The sequence below is a fragment of the Melopsittacus undulatus genome, unplaced genomic scaffold (genome assembly GCF_012275295.1).
Source record: "Melopsittacus undulatus isolate bMelUnd1 unplaced genomic scaffold, bMelUnd1.mat.Z mat_scaffold_83_arrow_ctg1, whole genome shotgun sequence".
In the NCBI taxonomy this organism is placed as follows: domain Eukaryota; kingdom Metazoa; phylum Chordata; class Aves; order Psittaciformes; family Psittaculidae; genus Melopsittacus; species Melopsittacus undulatus.
In genome coordinates, this window is record NW_022994639.1 from 203835 (window position 1) to 210563 (window position 6729).

Sequence of the window (6729 nt, forward strand, 5' to 3'; positions counted from 1 at the left end):
TAGTTGTGACAGCAAAGGCAGTGCGACCTTTGCAAATAGTGTGTCCTGATGACTTCCAGGACCATCCCTCCGTGCTATTATGTCGGGTGTGCAACACTGTTTAAACGTTTTCACATGTGTAAACCCGGTCAGGATTTGATTTCACAGCACAGGCTTCTTTGCTATGAAGTTTTCGTAGTAAAATTTATCTTTGGCATCAAGCGCAGTGTCTGTATTTCAAAGCTTACATGAGTACTGACGGTTACCAGCCACATCTCTGTGTTCAGGCAATTCGGTTGTGGAGCAGAGTTCTGACATTGCTGCTTTTCAGCAGCATGTAAGCAGCCCTGTTTTCCAGCACAGGTTCGATCCATAGGCTCATGTAGTTGTAAAAGTTAGTTGTGACAGGAAAGGCAGTGCCACCTTTGCAAATGGTGTGTGCTGATGACCCCCAGCACATTCTCTCAGTGAAGGCAATTGGGTTGTGGAGCAGAGTTCTGACATGGATGCTTACGTGCATCCTGTCAGCAGACCTGTTTTCCAGCACAGGTTCGATCCAGAAGGTCATGTTGGTGTAAAAGTTAGTTGTGACAGGAAAGGCAGTGCGACCAGTGGAAATAGTTTGAGCACATGACTCCCAGCAACATTTCTGTTTGGTGGTATGTCTGGTGTGCAACACTGTTTAAAAAGTTTTTACATGTACAGACCAGATCAGGATTCGATTTCACAGCCCAGGCTTCTTTTCAATGAACATTTAGTACTAAAATTTATTTGTGGCATCAAGGGCAGTGCCGTTATTACGAAGCTTACATGCGTACTGACGGTTCCCAGCACCATCACTGAGTGCTGGCAATTCGGTTGTGGAGCAGATTTCTGACATAGCTGCTTGTGTGAGCCTGTCAGCAGACATTTTTTTTCCAGCACAGGTTCGATATAGAGGGTCATGTAGGTGTAGAAGTTAGTTGTGACAGAAAGGCAGTGCGACCTTTGCAAATAGTGTGTCCTGATGACTTCCAGGACCATCCCTCTGTGCTATTATGTCGGGTGTGCAACACTGTTTAAACGTTTTCACATGTGTAAACCCGGTCAGGATTTGATTTCACAGCACAGGCTTCTTTGCTATGAACTTTTAGTAGTAAAATTTATCTTTGGCATCAAGGGCAGTGTCTATATTTCAAAGCTTACATGAGTACTGACGGTTACCAGCCACATCTCTGTGTTCAGGCAATTCGGTTGTGGAGCAGAGTTCTGACATTGCTGCATTTCAGCAGCATGTAAGCAGCTCTGTTTTCCAGCACAGGTTCAATCCAGAGCCACATGTAATTGTAAAAGTTAGTTGTGACAGGAAATGCAGTGCCACCTTTGCAAATGGTGTGTGCTGATGACCCCTAGCACATTCTCTGAGTGAAGGCTGTTGGGTTGTGGAGCAGAGTTCTGACATGGATGCTTACGTGCATCCTGTCAGCAGACCTGTTTTCCAGCACAGGTTCGATCCAGAAGGTCATGTTGGTGTAAAAATTATTTGTGACAGGAAAGGCAGTGCCGCCTTTGGAAATAGTTTGAGCACATGACTCCCAGCAACATTTCTGTTTGGTGGTATGTCTGGTGTGCAACACTGTTTAAAAGTTTTTACATGTACAGACCAGATCAGGATTCGATTTCACAGCCCAGGCTTCTTTTCAATGAACATTTAGTACTAAAATTTATTTGTGGCATCAAGGGCAGTGCTGTTATTACGAAGCTTACATGCGTACTGACGGTTCCCAGCACCATCACTGAGTGCTGGCAATTCGGTTGTGGAGCAGATTTCTGACATTGCTGCTTGTGTGTAGCTTGTCACCAGACCTGTTTTCCAGCACAGGTTCGATCCGTAGTCTCATGTAAGTGTAAAAGTTAGTTGTGACAGCAAAGGCAGTGCGACCTTTGCAAATAGTGTGTCCTGATGACTTCCAGGACCATCCCTCCGTGCTATTATGTCGGGTGTGCAACACTGTTTAAAACGTTTTCACATGTGTAAACCCGGTCAGGATTTGATTTCACAGCACAGGCTTCTTTGCTATGAAGTTTTCGTAGTAAAATTTATCTTTGGCATCAAGCGCAGTGTCTGTATTTCAAAGCTTACATGAGTACTGACGGTTACCAGCCACATCTCTGTGTTCAGGCAATTCGGTTGTGGAGCAGAGTTCTGACATTGCTGCTTTTCAGCAGCATGTAAGCAGACCTGTTTTCCAGCACAGGTTCGATCCATAGGCTCATGTATGTGTAAAAGTTAGTTGTGACAGGAAAGGCAGTGCCGCCTCTGCAAATGGTGTGTGCTGATGACTCCCCCGCACGATCTCTGAGTGCAGGCAAATCGCTTGTGGACCAGAGTTCTGACATTACAGCTTGAGTGCAGCATGTCAGCAAACCTGTTTTCCAGCACAGGTTCGATCCAGAAGGTCATGTTGGTGTAAAAATTATTTGTGACAGGAAAGGCAGTGCCGCCTTTGGAAATAGTTTGAGCACATGACTCCCAGCAACATTTCTGTTTGGTGGTATGTCTGGTGTGCAACACTGTTTAAAACGTTTTCACTGTGTAAACCCGGTCAGGATTTGATTTCACAGCACAGGGTTCTTTGCTATGAACTTTTAGTAGTAAAATTTATCTTTGGCATCAAGGGCAGTGTCTATATTTCAAAGCTTACATGAGTACTGACGGTTACCAGCCACATCTCTGTGTTCAGGCAATTCGGTTGTGGAGCAGAGTTCTGACATTGCTGCTTTTCAGCAGCATGTAAGCAGCCCTGTTTTCCAGCACAGGTTCAATCCAGAGCCACATGTAATTGTAAAAGTTAGTTGTGACAGGAAATGCAGTGCCACCGTTGCAAATGGTGTGTGCTGATGACCCCCAGCACATTCTCTCAGTGAAGGCAATTGGGTTGTGGAGCAGAGTTCTGACATGGATGCTTACGTGCATCCTGTCAGCAGACCTGTTTTCCAGCACAGGTTCGATCCAGAAGGTCATGTTGGTGTAAAAGTTAGTTGTGACAGGAAAGGCAGTGCCGCCTTTGGAAATAGTTTGAGCACATGACTCCCAGCAACATTTCTGTTTGGTGGTATGTCTGGTGTGCAACACTGTTTAAAAGTTTTTACATGTACAGACCAGATCAGGATTCGATTTCACAGCCCAGGCTTCTTTTCAATGAACATTTAGTACTAAAATTTATTTGTGGCATCAAGGGCAGTGCCGTTATTACGAAGCTTACATGCGTACTGACGGTTCCCAGCACCATCACTGAGTGCTGGCAATTCGGTTGTGGAGCAGATTTCTGACATTGCTGCTTGTGTGTAGCTTGTCAGCAGACCTGTTTTCCAGCACAGGTTCGATCCATAGGCTCATGTAGGTGTAAAAGTTAGTTGTGACAGCAAAGGCAGTGCGACCTTTGCAAATAGTGTGTCCTGATGACTTCCAGGACCATCCCTCTGTGCTATTATGTCGGGTGTGCAACACTGTTTAAACGTTTTCACATGTGTAAACCTGGTCAGGATTTGATTTCACAGCACAGGCTTCTTTGCTATGAAGTTTTCGTAGTAAAATTTATCTTTGGCATCAAGCGCAGTGTCTGTATTTCAAAGCTTACATGAGTACTGACGGTTACCAGCCACATCTCTGTGTTCACGCAATTCGGTTGTGGAGCAGAGTTCTGACATTGCTGCTTTTCAGCAGCATGTAAGCAGACCTGTTTTCCAGCACAGGTTCGATCCATAGGCTCATGTATGTGTAAAAGTTAGTTGTGACAGGAAAGGCAGTGCCGCCTCTGCAAATGGTGTGTGCTGATGACTCCCCCGCACGATCTCTGAGTGCAGGCAAATCGCTTGTGGACCAGAGTTCTGACATTACAGCTTGAGTGCAGCATGTCAGCAAACCTGTTTTCCAGCACAGGTTCGATCCAGAAGGTCATGTTGGTGTAAAAGTTAGTTGTGACAGGAAAGGCAGTGCGACCAGTGGAAATAGTTTGAGCACATGACTCCCAGCAACATTTCTGTTTGGTGGTATGTCTGGTGTGCAACACTGTTTAAAAGTTTTTACATGTACAGACCAGATCAGGATTCGATTTCACAGCCCAGGCTTCTTTTCAATGAACATTTAGTACTAAAATTTATTTGTGGCATCAAGGGCAGTGCCGTTATTACGAAGCTTACATGCGTACTGACGGTTCCCAGCACCATCACTGAGTGCTGGCAATTCGGTTGTGGAGAAGATTTCTGACATTGCTGCTTGTGTGTAGCTTGTCAGCAGACCTGTTTTCCAGCACAGGTTCGATCCATAGGCTCATGTAGGTGTAAAAGTTAGTTGTGACAGCAAAGGCAGTGCGACCTTTGCAAATAGTGTGTCCTGATGACTTCCAGGACCATCCCTCCGTGCTATTATGTCGGGTGTGCAACACTGTTTAAACGTTTTCACATGTGTAAACCCGGTCAGGATTTGATTTCACAGCACAGGCTTCTTTGCTATGAAGTTTTCGTAGTAAAATTTATCTTTGGCATCAAGCGCAGTGTCTGTATTTCAAAGCTTACATGAGTACTGACGGTTACCAGCCACATCTCTGTGTTCAGGCAATTCGGTTGTGGAGCAGAGTTCTGACATTGCTGCTTTTCAGCAGCATGTAAGCAGCCCTGTTTTCCAGCACAGGTTCGATCCATAGGCTCATGTAGTTGTAAAAGTTAGTTGTGACAGGAAAGGCAGTGCCACCTTTGCAAATGGTGTGTGCTGATGACCCCCAGCACATTCTCTCAGTGAAGGCAATTGGGTTGTGGAGCAGAGTTCTGACATGGATGCTTACGTGCATCCTGTCAGCAGACCTGTTTTCCAGCACAGGTTCGATCCAGAAGGTCATGTTGGTGTAAAAGTTAGTTGTGACAGGAAAGGCAGTGCGACCAGTGGAAATAGTTTGAGCACATGACTCCCAGCAACATTTCTGTTTGGTGGTATGTCTGGTGTGCAACACTGTTTAAAAGTTTTTACATGTACAGACCAGATCAGGATTCGATTTCACAGCCCAGGCTTCTTTTCAATGAACATTTAGTACTAAAATTTATTTGTGGCATCAAGGGCAGTGCCGTTATTACGAAGCTTACATGCGTACTGACGGTTCCCAGCACCATCACTGAGTGCTGGCAATTCGGTTGTGGAGCAGATTTCTGACATAGCTGCTTGTGTGAGCCTGTCAGCAGACATTTTTTTTCCAGCACAGGTTCGATATAGAGGGTCATGTAGGTGTAGAAGTTAGTTGTGACAGAAAGGCAGTGCGACCTTTGCAAATAGTGTGTCCTGATGACTTCCAGGACCATCCCTCTGTGCTATTATGTCGGGTGTGCAACACTGTTTAAAACGTTTTCACATGTGTAAACCCGGTCAGGATTTGATTTCACAGCACAGGCTTCTTTGCTATGAACTTTTAGTAGTAAAATTTATCTTTGGCATCAAGGGCAGTGTCTATATTTCAAAGCTTACATGAGTACTGACGGTTACCAGCCACATCTCTGTGTTCAGGCAATTCGGTTGTGGAGCAGAGTTCTGACATTGCTGCATTTCAGCAGCATGTAAGCAGCTCTGTTTTCCAGCACAGGTTCAATCCAGAGCCACATGTAATTGTAAAAGTTAGTTGTGACAGGAAATGCAGTGCCACCTTTGCAAATGGTGTGTGCTGATGACCCCTAGCACATTCTCTGAGTGAAGGCTGTTGGGTTGTGGAGCAGAGTTCTGACATGGATGCTTACGTGCATCCTGTCAGCAGACCTGTTTTCCAGCACAGGTTCGATCCAGAAGGTCATGTTGGTGTAAAAATTATTTGTGACAGGAAAGGCAGTGCCGCCTTTGGAAATAGTTTGAGCACATGACTCCCAGCAACATTTCTGTTTGGTGGTATGTCTGGTGTGCAACACTGTTTAAAAGTTTTTACATGTACAGACCAGATCAGGATTCGATTTCACAGCCCAGGCTTCTTTTCAATGAACATTTAGTACTAAAATTTATTTGTGGCATCAAGGGCAGTGCTGTTATTACGAAGCTTACATGCGTACTGACGGTTCCCAGCACCATCACTGAGTGCTGGCAATTCGGTTGTGGAGCAGATTTCTGACATTGCTGCTTGTGTGTAGCTTGTCACCAGACCTGTTTTCCAGCACAGGTTCGATCCGTAGTCTCATGTAAGTGTAAAAGTTAGTTGTGACAGCAAAGGCAGTGCGACCTTTGCAAATAGTGTGTCCTGATGACTTCCAGGACCATCCCTCCGTGCTATTATGTCGGGTGTGCAACACTGTTTAAACGTTTTCACATGTGTAAACCCGGTCAGGATTTGATTTCACAGCACAGGCTTCTTTGCTATGAAGTTTTCGTAGTAAAATTTATCTTTGGCATCAAGCGCAGTGTCTGTATTTCAAAGCTTACATGAGTACTGACGGTTACCAGCCACATCTCTGTGTTCAGGCAATTCGGTTGTGGAGCAGAGTTCTGACATTGCTGCTTTTCAGCAGCATGTAAGCAGACCTGTTTTCCAGCACAGGTTCGATCCATAGGCTCATGTATGTGTAAAAGTTAGTTGTGACAGGAAAGGCAGTGCCGCCTCTGCAAATGGTGTGTGCTGATGACTCCCCCGCACGATCTCTGAGTGCAGGCAAATCGCTTGTGGACCAGAGTTCTGACATTACAGCTTGAGTGCAGCATGTCAGCAAACCTGTTTTCCAGCACAGGTTCGATCCAGAAGGTCA